This window comes from Marmota marmota, unplaced genomic scaffold (genome assembly GCF_001458135.2).
Source record: "Marmota marmota marmota unplaced genomic scaffold, marMar, whole genome shotgun sequence".
NCBI classification, from domain to species: Eukaryota; Metazoa; Chordata; class Mammalia; order Rodentia; family Sciuridae; genus Marmota; species Marmota marmota.
Genome location: NW_025999842.1, coordinates 67,181,983 through 67,198,240, shown reverse-complemented (window position 1 = coordinate 67,198,240; position 16,258 = coordinate 67,181,983). Strand labels below are relative to the sequence as shown.

The window sequence follows — 16,258 nt, the reverse complement described above, 5'->3', positions numbered from 1 at the left end:
TATGAATACACAACAAGTGAAACCACATCATGTACAACCACAAGAATGGGATTCTAATAGAATATGTTATACTCCGTGTATGTATGTCAAAATATATTCATTCTTATGTATATATAAAAAGAGCAAATTAAAAAAATGGCCTGTTCTTTCACAATTTTATAGATCTAGGGTAGGGATGTTGCTCTATAGTACAGTGAGAGCTTACTTAACATTTATAAGGACCTGGGTTCCATCCCCATTTATTTAAAAAAAAAAAAGATGATGGATCTCACCTCTTGCATATTTTCAGCTACGTTTCAATTATGAGAAATGTGACCTAAACTAGATTAAATATAAGTACATACATACACACATTTTTATATGCTTGCAGAATTGTCAAGTCCAGGCTTCAAATTCTGCCATCTCCAGGTGCTTAAATGTTGTCTTGAATCTCCTATACAATTCTTCCCTGCTCAGCTCTGCTATCTTTTGCAGTGTGTTTATTTTTTGCCAGATTTATTTCATGCAAAAGAAATGAAAAGAAGAAAACAAAAAATTATCAACAGAAGCTCTGAGCTTCAAAGTTATACAGAAAAAAAAAAAAAAAACCTCTCACTCCACATCGATACATGTAGTAATAATAATGACCAAGATTGTTTGACTGACACACCAATCACCTGCACCCATCCCTGTGGACAAAGAAGTGGGAAAATATGATCAGCCATATCCAAGTCATAAACCTACCTGTAGGCAGGATCTTCAGTATGTTATGAAAGTTGATTAACTTAGTAAGTGATCCTCTGCATCACTGTCTTGAAAATTTTAGTTGAGATCACATAAATTATTGCATCTGTATTTTCATATTCCTTTTTGTGCTGTTTTGGAGAAAAATTTTAAAATGTAATTATGGAAGAACAAATTACTGTAGTAAAATTAATATGGAAAATTAATAACTTAGAACATAATAAATAAAGAAAAATCAAATATATTTTAATCCAAGAATTATTAATATTCTCATTATTCAGATAATTTTATTAAATCCCATATCTATAGTAGATGCAATATTCATATTTTATATTAGGCTAATATTATGTCTTATCCTCAAGAATAATCAGAATTCTAGAAAATTTATTTCACTTTATAAAGACTCACATGCATGTTTATGTTTTCAACAAAATAAAATTGCAACTTTAGAAAGTAATTTTCTGATTTTCTAAACTTCAGTCATCATTTAAATCCAACAATGACAGAAAAAGAGACAGCTGGCAACTTTGTTATTTTCTTCCATAAAATGTATAGGAAAAGCACACACATAAAGACACTGCTGTGGTTGGGAATATGGCTTGAGCGCATCCCCCAAGGTTACACGTGTTGAAATTTAATCCCCTTTGTGAGTAATTAGGAGGGGAGCCTAATCCAACTACAGGTGGGAGCTTTGGGAGGTAATTAGGAAGGTCCAGGGCAGAGACCCCATGTCTGAATCCTGATGGCTTCATAAGAGGGAGAGAGATCAGAGGAGGCAGAGAGGCACCTGTGCACTCCCTGTCCCTGGGCTTGTGGTGCCCTGTTCCACCTGGGCCTCTGCCTGCATCTCTCAGTGTGGCCTCCCTCCTTGGACCAGAACCAGGTGCAAATCAGTTAATAAAGAAACCTCTCTTCCTTATTATGTACCCAGTTTGTCATATTGTGTTATTGGCAACAGAAAATGAACCAACACATACAGTGACTTCAAAACTTTGTATCTTGGCAATCCAATTTTAGGATATTTGTACATAGAACATATGATATTTTTAATTAGACAATTTAAATCAAACAAAAAAGTTATATAAACTCTGGTGGGCATGTAACTGCTAATTTCTATTTCCATTTTTATAATCTCTTCCACTTTTCATATTTTATACAATGAACATGTATTGTAATAGGACCATAAAAATGAATAAAAAGCATTTTTAATGCTGTGTACCTAGTGACAAGAAAAATATTCTCTTTCTTTTGAATTTTTTAAAATTCTCTTTCTTTACATGAATTTAACATGCAAAAATATTTAACTGTATTTTGAGCCTCGGAAAATATTATATAATTATGGCTGCATAAGTAGTGTTTTCACTGCGCTTACACTAAATATAATCCATATTTTCCTATCCTTGATCAGAATTCCCAAATGAATATTCATTTTTGAATATGGAAATTGTGTTTTAACATAATTAATGTTGAAAAAAGTGCCAAGAGAAACCAGTTTCTTGGTCACTTAATTAATTTTAATTGGTCAGGGATTTAGAATGAACCGCTAGTACTTTTAATTACTTTTGAATTATTTCCCACAATTATGGATTAATTCAGGTCCTTTGCTCATGTGTTTTTTTTTCTGCTCATCTCTTGACCTAGTTAACACCTTCTTGTCCTGCAGGTCTCATTTCACACGTCATAATTCATGAGATCTTCTTGGGCTCAGGATCAATTATGTTGCAATTGTGCTCAGTAATTTTTCTTCTTGCCTGTATCATTGTTTGTGATTTTATGTGACTAGAAGGATAACTTCTTGGTAACCAGCATTTAATCAATTTTTTTCTTTCACTGCTTGATCACTGGCACCTAGAATAGTGATAGAGTAAATAAAATATGTATTAAGTTTGTTGCATAAACTGACTTAAACATTTGACGCTATAGTAAATAACAATGCATTACATACTGTACTTGAAAATTGCCAAGAGTAGACTCTGAAGTGTTCTTGTCACAAATAAATAAACTAATAATAAGTACATGAAGTAATGCATATATCAATTACCTTGATTTAGTTGTTCCACAATGTATGTGTATTTCAAAACATCATATTGTGCACTAAAAATATATATAATTGATATGCTTATCCATTTAAATAAATAAATATTTGATTAATGTTTCTATCCTCTGAGCTGTTAGCTGTTAGCTCACTAGAGTGTGTCTTATGACTACCATATTCTCAGGAGCACACACGGTTTCTTGCAGAGGGTAGGTGATCAATACATATTTACTAAGAGAAAGACAAGAAACCTCAGCAAAGGGAATTCAGTTCTGAGGTGGTGATGATGGAGAAAGCTTTGTAAAGAGCCCACACATAGACAGTGGCCGCAGCAGACAACAGCTACTCTGTGGCCTACAGTGGAGGCTGCGTCAACCACAGGCAAAAGGAGAGCTGGCATTTCAATTGACTGGAGCTAACAAGCACTCTTTTGGACCTTCCTCAGTGATCAAGGACTGAATACAGAAGCAAATACACTCTCCGTGTCTCTCTTTCCAGCACAGAATAAGAATCAGCATCAGTGGATGCCAGTGACGAGAATGTTTGCCCTGAGCTTTTCAGGGTCTATGTGTACATAACAGGTATTTTTTTCAATATAAGGTTTAGCTTATTATATTACATATAAAAGGTGCTGAGAAATTGAATAAATAAAATCCTGATAGCACTTTGAATGCATAATTATCTGAAAAAGTTCATCTAAAAGGAAATTGACTATGTTTGAATGAATTTCATAGAATCACACTGTTGTATGTCAGAAAACTCCATTTTATTTGGTTTTAATAAATGGAAAGATTTCAAAATTTTGTAGCTAGAGATCAGCAAAGCAAAGAGTAGGCTCTCTTACTGAGAAAATCTAAATTGCTGCTAATAAATGCTGCCCAATTGGAATCAAGTATTCAATTTTAGTCCAATGGCCTGTGCCCAAGGGGTGGACTGATATATCAGCAAACTGACTATTAGGCAATAAACTTAGAACCTTGTTGTATGTGAGAGCCATCAGTTCCCAGAGAAAAGCAAATTGGGTAGATGTCAACTAAATGAACTCACCTAATTTGGTACATTACTGGCATTTTAAACTTGAACTCTTAATGAAAGAAAGCAAAAGCAGTTGAAGAACATTCTCTAAAGCTTCCCTAAAAAGTCTCAAGAAGCTGTGTGGATTAACACCAAGCAAACTAACCATCATACAGAGATGTGGTCCAAATATTTACTTGTTCACATTTTTTAGTCTTTGTTAAACTTCATACTTGTTCACATTTTTTAGTCTTTGTTAAACTTCATCATCAAACTTTAATCATGCTGAGCATTGAAGATCTATCTGAAGGCCTTATGTTTGATGCCTAAAACTACCTCCGTTAGCATTCGGTGAATTCATGCCAAATACCCTACTCACAAGCAAAGAGTGGGGGAAAAGAAGTGGCTGGAATCTTAATGTCCCTTTCAATAGCAAGCCTCTAGTGACAAAATTTTACATGTCACACCAGCCCCCACCTCTTAAAGTGTCCACCACCTTCCAATAGGATCAAACTGGGGTCTACGGTTTTAACACATGGGACTTTGGGAGACATTCTAGATCCAAACTATGGTAGCTGGCAAGGCTGAGATTCAGATCTTAGAGGACACGGCACAAGTGCTCTGCACTTGTCACCACTGCAGAGATAAAGAAGCTCAGTGGAATCCACTCATTGTGAAATCATGAGAAGATCTTCTTATTTTGGTGACCAAGAAACTTGCTAAAGGATGTTCCTGCTGAACTACAAAAGTGGTTCACCGTGTGTTGACGAACTTGCAGGGGTGCTGAGTGGACCACAGAGTGCACTACAGCTAGTATTTGCAGCTGTGCTCTCTTCACACTGGCAGTGTTCCATGGAAAGCAGAACACAGGAGCAAAAAACCCCCTCCTCTTCCAGCCCTCCTGTGTCCCTCCACTGTCTTTTCAGGACAGCCGAATGCCAAGCCAGCTGGCAAAGGGCAGATTCAAGGTGCAGATATAACTCCATTGTCACAAGCAGAGAAAATAAGAGTAAGGTTGTAACTGAGAAGCAACAAGTTAATAACTGCTATAGTTGACTCCTTCCTATGTCATTCCCATAAATCTGTATCCATGCCATAAGCACTCTACTTCTAATTCTTGATTCCTAGACTTAACCTATTCTGACTGGGGAAGAGAAAGCATCACATGTTCCATTCATAATCGGTAACTTTTCAAGGTACATCTCAGGAACACTGCAACTGAGACCTCAGCAAGCCATTCTACCTTTAAGCTAGACCAGTCACTTGCAGTTGATAGGATATGTCTTAAGACCAATGAGTGAATTCCTTGCGCATGAGCCAATTGGGCAGAATAATTGCCATTTTAGTTATCTAACGATTGAGGGTAATTTTAAAAGCTGTCTTTCAAGCAAAACTCTGCAAAACTCAGGATTTCGACTTTACCTCATCTCTGGAATGCTGCCTTCAGCCCATCTCTGTGCTTGTTTGTCTTTGCAAGTGTTATCTATCATCCACGTGCAGTCCTTCTAGTTAGGCAAAAGTAGAGGAGAATTTTAACCACCTATTTTTAGGAAGAATAATTTTATTGTTAACATTCAACTTAAATTAGATTTCTTGATTGTGGAAAAACATAAATGCCATGACACATTCTTTGTGATGTCATTAAGTATTTCTAGGTATTTAATTAATAATAATAAATATTATAATAATTTATTATAATATCATTAGGTATTTCCTGTGGTTGTAATTGCACAGTATATCTTTCTTTTTCATGTATGTGTGTATACATACATATATACACAAATATGTGTGTATATATATATATATATATATATAGAGAGAGAGAGAGAGAGAGAGACTGAACAATTAAAAGACTGAAGTGAAACAATAAATGTACACATCTTCATATAGAAGTTTCACTAACTATAGCCACAAAAATCCTTCAGGTAACTGAAATATTGTTCATGTTTATTACACACTTCCCTGGGCAGACCTGTTGTGTGGCCTCTGTCCCTCAGTAATACCATGATGCCACTTAACTAGCTTCTATGACACCCACTATTCCATTATTTTCCCTTTTTTTAGAATTCCAAAGGATAAAAAGTAATATCACTTCTCTATGTAAAGAGTACTTCAATATAGTGAAAAGTAACAAATGTGCAGACTCTAGACATTTAAATTTGTGGAAACTAAGTAAAGTTTCTATCAAAACTTAGTCCTCAATTCAAGTGTGATATTTTTTCAAATATGTAACTACAATATTTTTAAAGTATTGTAAATTTGTATCAAGTCCTAATTTATTACAAATGTGTATATACAAACATTTCTCTATAGGTTACTGCCGCAGTCTGGCTGGGCACAAAATCACGAGCCACCACACAGCTTGTAGATTCAAACAGCAACTCTTTATTCCCGAACTCACACCAGCAGTCTACAATCACGTTCTGGGGAAATCCACGTTCTCTGCCCAAATCCACCCCTGTGGGCTTCTGTCTCCGAAAAAATACTGTCTGAATCCCGTGAGAACTCAAGGTGAACTCAATGAGCAGGCGCGCCTGAGGCAGCAGGATACACCCTAATCCCAGCAGGGTACACCTTAAACCTGGAACCGCCCTAAACCCGGATTGTCCTAAACCGGGAACACCCTAAACCCGGATCCGCCCTGGTCCTTGAGCAAGGTCATCTACATGCAATGTCACTGCAAAATGTCCTATTTCCACGAGTCCTTCCACTAAGCAACATGGGGTACGCTGGCAAGGAAATTGTCATACCTACTTGGCTAATGGCTCCCAGCAGGTTACTGTGAGATATATCATAGCTATGAAACCTAAAAGAAGATAAAAAATAAGATCAGACCAAATGACTTAGACATGAACATTCACATTGGTAAATTGAAAGGATACAACATGAAAACTTCCACATCCAAAGTGCTTTGTATTATTGACTTTGTAAACCATGTATTCTTTCTAAAAAGTTCTGTTTCTGTGATCAAGCTGGAATATATTCCTTCAACAAATGTTCAAGAAGCATTTTCAATATGTGAAAAATACCTTGCTAGTTAGGCACTTTGTATTTCAGATATTCATAAAAAAGACAGAGACAAAAATGTTAGCAAACAAATGTGTTTTTTAAAGCATATCCCAGGTGTCACCAGAGAAATGCATGAAGATGAAGTGGTTGACACTAAGAGGGACAGATTATTCTTCCTGAGGAATCAGTAAGCACTTTAGCTTAGAAAAACACACAAGTGATTTAAGGAAAATAGTCTCGAATTATTTTCCTTTCAGAATTAGGAAATCTTATATAGTATTTTATTATTAAAACTGATTTATGATAATGGTTAATTTATAAATGAAACTCTAAAATATAAAAGTCGCTCAATTCTACGATCCCAAATATCCACTCCTATTTTTATATTTCTTTTTAATCTTTTTCTTTCCAAAAATATACTGTATTAATAGATCTGGTGTAAAAATATTTAGAAAATGTATTAATATGATGTTTTTCATTTAATATTAACAATCATTGGGACTTCCCATGTCATTACATATAGTTCAGAACATGACTTTTAATGGCTATCAAGTATTCTAGTTTAAGATTTGTCTTTATTAAAATACAATAGTAAGGAAACCACTACCACCCCCCCTTTTTTTTTAGTTTTTTGCCAGTATAAACACATCTGTTACAAATTCTCTTATAAAACTGTTGTGTGAATTAATGCTTTTTCCCTCTAGAATAAATTCCAAGAACTGAAATTAGTGAATCAAAGGAAATGAGTAATTTAAGGCTTTTGATACAAATTACCAATCTGTGTTCAAGAAAGATTGGTAATCTATATGCCTGTCAACAATTATGTGCAAACTCAAAGATACCATTATTATTTAAAATAATAATAATAATAATAATAATAATAATAATAGCTAACCACAACAAAAAACACTCTTGTAGTTGACAGATTGTGATTTTATTTTGCATTCCTTTGTTTTCTAATTATGCTAAACTTTTTCATACTTAACTGCTCTTTTGCCTCATTCTGTGATCTACCCTATTCCCTCTTAAGTTATTCAATTATTATTATTGTTTTTAAAAAGCTTTTTTATAAATATTAAAAACTTCAAGTGTCTCTTATAAACATTACAAGTATTTCTCAGATTAGATACTGCTTTTATTTAATAAGTAATTTATTATTGATCTAATGTATCTGTTTTATTGGGCATTTAGAAGGTTAAAATTCTAAACATACAACTTATTTTACCACTTGGTAAGCTTATATTTTTACATTGAATGATTAATTTTTCTTTTCCCCATTTAATGATTTCCCACCACAGGTACCTTTTTACCTGGGGTTGTAACACTGTGATTCTAATATTGTAAAGCCTCCATTCAGATAAAACCTTGCATGCTCTTTTATTTGAAAACCTTTTGTACTTTTTTTAATGATACTCATTTTATAAATAATATTTTTGCTTTTACTTTACCCAAAAGCTTCATCTTGAAATTGAAATAGCCTCCTGAATCATTTTTATATGCTTTTACGATTCTTTATCTTTGTGATTTCAAAAATTGCCATTAAATATTTAAAGTAGCTGTCTTCTTAATGCTGATGCTAATAATGTCTGATTCCTCTCAAATGTCACACAAATCTTTTTTCTTAGCTCAATTTTAGCTCATACTCAGTCTGATTTCTTGCTGTTTACTTTATTATATGATTTTTAAAGATTTTATTTTACTTATGTAATCGTCAATGTTTTAGAAAACATATTTGTTCTACCAGCAGTAACCTGTAACATTTTAAAGTTTTTCTCAAACATACACCAGGTTTTCTTAAATATAATCTGAAACATCATATAGCAATTACTGATATATAATTTTTTTTTTTGGTACTGGGGTTTAATCCATGGGCGCTTAACCATTGAGCCACATCCCAGCCTTTTTTAAAAATTAATTAATGTATTATTTATATATATATATATGTATATATATATATATGTACATATATATATATATATATATATATATATATATATATATATATGACAGCAGAATGCATTTTGATTCATTGTACATAATTGCAGCATAACTTTTCATTTCTCTGGTTGTACACAATGTAGCATTGTGTGTATGTGCAGTCATACATGTACCTAGGGTAAGGATGTTCATCTCATTCCACCATTTTTCCTGCCCCCTTGCCCTCTTCACTCCTCCCTCCCCTTTGCCCAATCAAATTTCCTCCATTTTTTCCCATGCCCCGCAGCATTATGGATCAGCATCCACTTATCAGAGAGAATATTTAGCTTTTGGTTTTAGGGAATTGGTTTACTTAGCATGATGTTCTCCAACTCCATCCATTTACCTGCAAATGCCATAATTTTATTCTCTTTTAATGCTGAGTAATATTCCATTGTGTATATATACCACAGTTTCTTTATCCATTCATTTATTGAAGGGCATCTAGGTTGGTTCCACAGTTTAGCTATTGTGAATTGTGCTACCATAAACATTGATGTGGCTGTGTAACTATAGTATGCTGATTTTAAGTCTTTTGGGTATAGACCAAGGAGTGGGATAGCTCTGGTTAAATGGTGGTTCCTTTCCAAGTTTTCTAAGGAATCTCCATATTGCTTTCTATGGAGAAAGAAAGAAAGTGAAAGACCTCTGTGAAAATTGGTTGCACCAAATTCCAGTGCCACCAGCAATGTATGAGTGTGCCTTTTCCCCCACATCCTCACCAACACTTATTGTTGTCGGTATTCTTGAAACTGTCATTCTAACTGGCGTGAGATGAAATCTTAGAGTAGTTTTGATTTGCATTTCTCTAGTTACTAGAGATGTTGAACATTTTTTCACTTATTTGTTGATCAAATGTATATCTTCTTCTGAGAAGTGTTTGTTCAGCTCCTTAGCCCATTTATTGGTTGGGTTGTTTGTTTTGGGTGTTAAGTTTTTTTTAGTTCTTTATATATCCTGGAGATATATCTGACATGCGTGTGGCAAAAATTGGCTCCTCAACTGTAGGCTCTCTTTTCACCTCATTGATTGTTTCTTTTGCTGAGAAGAAGCTTTATATTTTGAGTCCATCCCATTTATTAATTCTTGATTTTATTTCTTGCACTTTAGGAGCCTCATTAAGGAAGTTGGGGTCTAATTTGATGTAATGAAGATTTGGGACTACTTTTTCCTCTATTAGGTGCAGGTTCTCTGGTCTAATTAGTAGGTCCTTGATCTGCTTTTGAGTTGAGTTTTGTGCAATGGTGAGAGATAGGGGTTTAGTTTTATTTTGCTACATATGGATTTCCAGTTCTCCCAACACCATTTGTTGAAGAGGCTATCTTTTTTCCAATGTATGTTTTTGGAGCCTTTGTCTAATATGAGATAACTGTATTTATGTGGGTTTGTTTCTGTGTCTTTGATTCTGTACCATTGATCTACCTGTCTATTTTGGTGCCAATACCATGATCTTTTGTTACTATAGCTTTACAGTATAGTTTAAGGTCTGGTATTGTGATGTCTCCTGCTTCACTTTTCTTGCTAAGGATTGCTTTGGCTATTCTGGGTCTCTTATTTTTCCAAATGAATTTCATGATTGCTTTTTCTGTTTCTATATGGAATGATGATGAGATTTTAATTGGAATCACATTGAATCTATATAGTGCTTTGGGTAGAATGGCCATTTTGACAATATTAATTTTGCCTATCCAAGAGCATGGGAGATCTTTCCACCTTCTAATTTCTTCTTCAATTTCTTTCTTTAGTGTTCTGTAGTTTTCACAGAGGTCTTTCACTTCTTTTGTTCCCAGCCCTTTTTATTGTTTATTTTGAAAAATGGTCTCATTAAATTGCTTAGGACCTCACTAAGTTGCTGAGGCTGGCTTTGAACATGTGATCCTCCTGTCTCGAACTCTGGAGCCACTGGGATTATAGCTGCCTGGCTGTACTTTTTCATCTTCTATATTTTGAACATTTTCATTTTCAGTTTTGCATAACATATTTTTACTTTATTTCATGTCAACATTCCTCATCAATCTACTTAATCATGAAATTACAGGGTTTTTTTTTATTCTTTGCACTCCTCAGTGTATCATTTAACCTCTAGTTTCTTTCACCTTTGTCAACCAGAATTATGAAGTGTTTTTAAAAATAATAACACCATAATATCATGTTATTATGTACAATTTCTATATTTGCATATACTTTTATCTCCTTTAATTAGCAAAAGATAAATTTGCTGGTTATAGTACCAGATCATATTGAACTTTTACAAAATATGTTACTTATCTTTGGTATTCGGGTTGCATAAGACATTTTTGTGAACCTCTTTTTTTCTTCATATCTCTTTATACTTGGCTCATGGTACCTGTAGGGACTGCTCAATTGATCTTTTATATTTTTTGTTTTCTTTTGGCAGACTCAGGATCAGTCAAAATATGAATCTGTTCTCATGGTAGTTGAGCTTTTCAGCTGGCATATGCAAAGTAGTTTCAATTGGTTATAGCTTTGATTATTGTTTCTCTTCTAGTTTTTTATCTTTTTTCATCAGCAATAAGATTAGTTCTTTCATTTCCTTGTTTATGCCATGTACCTCTGTATTCTCAAAGAACTTTTGATTTTTAATCCTCCACATCACAAATCCCATCCTCTTCATTTTTGTCATGACCTATATCTAATCCAGGCTGGAATATTACTCTGCTATTTTACTTTTGGATGCCTTATTATCTTGTTTGTCTTGAGTATTTCTTTCTTTCTTTCTTTGTAAATCACATCCTATGGTACTCTAGTTTGCCAGTTTCTCTTGAGAGCTTTCTGATCTGGTTTCATTGAAATTATGTTTTCTTGCATTCTATTTAGATTTATTTTCAGTCTCCCTCAGTTTTCTATTCAATAATTTCCTGATTAGTTTCAGATATATCTTCTCCCTTTATGTCTTCATGCTGATGTTTCTACCCCTGAAATTGCTTTTTTGCCACAAGATTTTCTCTCTCTTCTCTTCCTTGAATGCAGTAGAATATGGAAAGCTTTCTCCAACAGATCCACTTTGTGATTTGCCCATGATGCTATGTCTTACATAAGTGATGGTTCAATTGCATTCTCAGATTTATGGCTGGAGAGTAAATTACTGTGCAGAAATCCACAGTCCATGGCTAATCTCCAGTAGAAAATTTATCTGGTTCAATATTGCTTCAATGGGTTTCCTCCTTTCTTCCACCTGTTTAGTTTCTCTGAGTTGAAAAACTCTGCACTCAAAATCCATCATCGCTGAGGCTTTTCTATGATCTTTGTGTCAATTTTCTTTTCTCTTCTACATCTGATCAATTTATTAGACTAGCATTTTTTAATGTTGCTATTTGAGTTTTCACATTTATTTGTATCTTCCCAGGTATTGGTGAGAAACTGAGAAATGCTCAATTCAGAACTGCTGAGAAGAGATTATTTAAAACTTATATAGGAATCCCCAAACTCTTGTCTCTCAAGAAGTTCTTCCTTTTTAATGCTTACCCTTAGTCTTCTATACTATAGTGTTTAAATATCATACTATATTTTTTACTCTATTGGTATGGGCTGAATTGTGCCCCGCCCCTCCAATTCATGTGTTGAAGTGTGAAACGCTCAGTACCTCAAAATATGGCTTTCATTGGAGATAGGGATTTTTGTGTGTTTGTTTTTACATTGCTGTGGCTTGAACCCAGAGCCCAGACAGGCCAGGTAAGAATTCTACCACTAAGTTACAGCCTCAATTTCATGTTAGGTAACTAAGTAAAAATGGGATCATTAGTGTAGACCTTAGACCAATATGACTAGAGTCCATGTAAGAAGAGGAAATTTGGACACAGACAGGTACAGAGAGAAGACACAGGAAGACTCAGGGAAAATGTGGTCATCTACTAGCCAAGGAGAGGGGCCTCAGAAGAAACCCTACCAATACCCTCCTATTAGAGTCTCAGCCTCCAAAATGTGAGAAAAAGTTTTCTGTTGCTTAAGCCACCCAGACTATGGATCTCTGATACAGCTGCCCTAGAATCTAATATATCCTTTTACGCCCCGGTACCGTCAGATGACCGTCGGAGACTCTCATCTCCTTTAAGGCCTTTCCCCTCTCCCATCATCCTCACTCTTAGCTGATAACACCTCCCCACACATACACTTGTAATTTCACTGAAAAACAGAATAAATCAGAAAAGAACATCCACAGACACCCACTACTCTTTCTACCATAGACCGTGGCTCACACATGGAACAAATATCGGACACATACAAAATCTGTCCCCACTGCTAATGCTCTCTTCCCTGAGATATCTACCAGCTAATCTACTTCCCTCCTTTAAGAAATTACTCACGTACCACCTCTACAAGTTCCAGTCCGACCAAGTTATTTAAAATTACCATTCATTTCCCAAGCCCAAACTCACCCTTACCCTGATTAACTTTTCCACAGCATATAATATTCTACATTTGTGAATGTGTTATGTTTGTTATTTATTGTCTGGTCCAAATATTCAGAAATATATGTTTATTTTTTCACAGATATAACTCATGTACCCTAGATCAGAGACCTAAGAGATGTTGAATAAATGTTTATTAAACAAGGTAATACATTGAATATCTTTAAACAATAAGAACTTTCCTCACCCCAATCTCTCTGTAGTGTTTGTGGCCTTCTAGTAAATGTAAAGAATTTAAAACACAAATTAAAAGATTTGACGTGATAGTGAAGGGTTACAGGAACTCCAACCAGTGTAACTTGTCTTCAGAATTCCCAATGAGAAATTCTTGTACATTACCATTTGATAAATCTATTTTAAATGAATCCATGTATCTATATCTATTCTTTAATTAGAAAAAGAAAAAGAACTTTCTGAGTAAGGTTCAACTCTGGAGCCTCAGCAAGGGGTCTGTTTTGATGTAGCCTCACAACTTACTAGAGAAATTTCACATCTACCATCGACTTATGAAGTGTTTGATCCTGAAACAATTCAGTGTGTCTGAGTCTCCAGTACCTTTGGCTTTTTGCCCAGTTTCAATCAAAGCAACATTTTTATTATCAAGCGGTTTCTTTCTGTCCCTTTGATGTAGCTTTAGCTTGTTAAACACAGGCTCGGTTCTTTCCTTTCCATCAAACTCTTTCTCAGCTTGATTTGTAAAAGTACATGGTATTTTTAGGCCCTACTCTCTTTCACTTGCCTTGTCAACTCTCATAATTGCAAGCAGAATTCAGGTAAGTTTCAGGATGCAGAAAAGAAGGGCAGGTGTTGCTCAAAATCCAACACATTGATTCTGGAATCCGGCCAGGGTGACCAGTTGTCACGTCTACTTTCTCAGCGGGAAATGAAATGAAGTACAATGACCATCAAACACTCTTCCTTCTTACAAGTAAGGCTTCAGAAAATTGCTTGTTGAGTCTCTTTGCAAACTTTTGGAATCCTTTAAGATCTCTACCTCAATATTGCTAATAATAATAGAGGCAATGTTCAACTGAAGTTTAAGACTACCCACCCTCTCACTAATGTGTTTATTAATACCAATATTTATATTTTTAAAAAATATAATGATACATTACTTAACTATAATTAGCAGAGCTGTTACTTGCCCTGATGTGGTCTGGCTCTAATTAGATCTTAGGAAAAAACTATCAAGCCTCTTTAGTTGTTGAGACCCACATTAGATTCTAACCTCTCTATGAAAAGGGGGGAAAAAAAAGAAACCAAGAATTTTCTCCTCTAGATTCTCAGACTCCTGAAAGGAAGCAGCTCAATAAACATTTGTGGAATCAACAAATGGATAATAAATGAATGAACAAAACAACTCTCAAGGAATAATTTTCAGCTCTTCATCCACATCTCCCCCATGCATGGAAATATGAACTCTGCATCAGGCTGCTCAGTAAAGATGCCTACACTTTCGTGTTGTGCACTTGAGTCTTTCCCTAATTTCCATTTGTTAGAAATCTTGACTTCGTGCTTGGTATAATCCTCCTGTGTTGAAGTCTGGCTTGGTCATCCTCCCATGTAAACCGAAAGGGTAGCCTTGACTTTCTGCTCCATTCATGATCTAACTCCTCCCTGAGGCATATTAAAATCTCAAAATCAGCCAGACAGAGAAGAAAAGAGAGGTTCTTAAAGATTCCAGGGAAGATTTTCTTTGAGGTTTTTCTCAATTATTTTTTTCTTTTCCCCAAAGACAAAAACTATCAAGCAAACAAAAAACAACCTTGGCTTTGCATCATGGGGAAATACCAAAATTTACTATAGGATCTGAATGTCCATCTTGCTCTCACCTTACAGGGAACTTTAGGGATTCACTTGACAGAGAAAACTGATGCCTCAATTATAGCAGATTAGGATCTCACTCTGTGTCCTTGATGAATGATATTAAATATGTAAGTAGCTTCGTGCATATTTCAAAGCATTATAAATATAGCAATGTAATTTTTTTTTCTTTTTTCTTTTAGTTTGAGGAGAATTCACAAGATCCTTCCAAAGAAGTGTCAAAAAAGTCATTATAGTTTTAGGACCAAGTCTGAGCAAGTCTTATCAAGAATGCAAACTTAGAGCAAAGTGTTTATCTCTATCAGTTCCAACATCACCAACAAAACGATCATGCACAAATAAACCATTACATCAGACAGAATGGTCCACCCAAAGATAAAAGAGATTTTAACAGATTTCTGGAAGACAGAAACAGAGTGAAAGCCTGTTGACAGATTAAAAGCCACCATGCAAAATACCCAGAGGAGGCTGATAGCAAAGGAGAGAGTTGATCTGTGAAGGCTGACTCCAGAGAAGCTCCAGACTCATGTCGGCCCATACAAAGGTGGAGAGGAAGAAAAAGGAGCATGATAACAAGATGCCTTCAGAACTAGTGTCTTACACTTGAAATCTCCTTCATTCTCCTCCCAGGGCAGTCCAGTTACACCCTGTAAACATCTGAAAAACCCAGAAAGATTTACCAAATTACCATTGGAATTTAAAACTAATGGCATGGTTTCTGAACTCCAGAGGAAAGCCCCACCCACTCTAGTTTGTTGGAGGTCTCCTCCAGACTCAGCTCTTCCCAAGCCCATCTACTAGTGATGGAGGAAATGGTCCATAGCCAGGCAATCAGGCAATCCCAATTCACAGCATTCATCATTCTTTGAAGGGAATTGCTATAAATATTTTTTCCCAATAACTACTGTTAAATAATTCATCATAGTTCATCTTGATCAATTACATTAATATATTAAAATACAGTTTGCACTTCATCACTTATTTGTTATTGCACACATTTTAACATATCTCAAAAGCATCTTTTACATTGTACTTTGTACAAGACAGAGTCTTCCAAATGAACAGGAGAGACATCAAAAGCATCATAATATTGGGCTGAGCATTTACCAATGAGAGTGTCACAAAATAAAAACTTATTGAATATCTTAGTATCCAACTAAATTGCCTGATATTACTCAAAACAAAACAAAAGATTTTTGAATACAAAAACAACCTGTATAACCATTTATTAAATACCTATATGATA

At 34.9% G+C, this 16,258-nt stretch overlaps 2 long non-coding RNA genes across 2 annotated transcripts in view; both read right to left on the bottom strand.

The window, feature by feature from the left end:
• Positions 1–348: 348 nt before the first annotated feature.
• Positions 349–5,314, bottom strand: LOC125615110. The gene is made up of 3 exons (XR_007345673.1): positions 5,195–5,314; positions 724–854; positions 349–465 (listed from the first exon to the last, which is right to left on the bottom strand). It is a non-coding gene; the product is annotated as an uncharacterized LOC125615110 (long non-coding RNA).
• A 10,036-nt stretch (positions 5,315–15,350) lies between these two features.
• Positions 15,351–16,258, bottom strand: part of LOC125615798 — a 42,999-nt gene continuing 42,091 nt past the window's right edge. The window contains exon 3 of the long non-coding RNA XR_007346389.1: positions 15,351–15,669. This is a non-coding gene — a long non-coding RNA (uncharacterized LOC125615798). The remainder of the gene's footprint in view (positions 15,670–16,258) is intronic.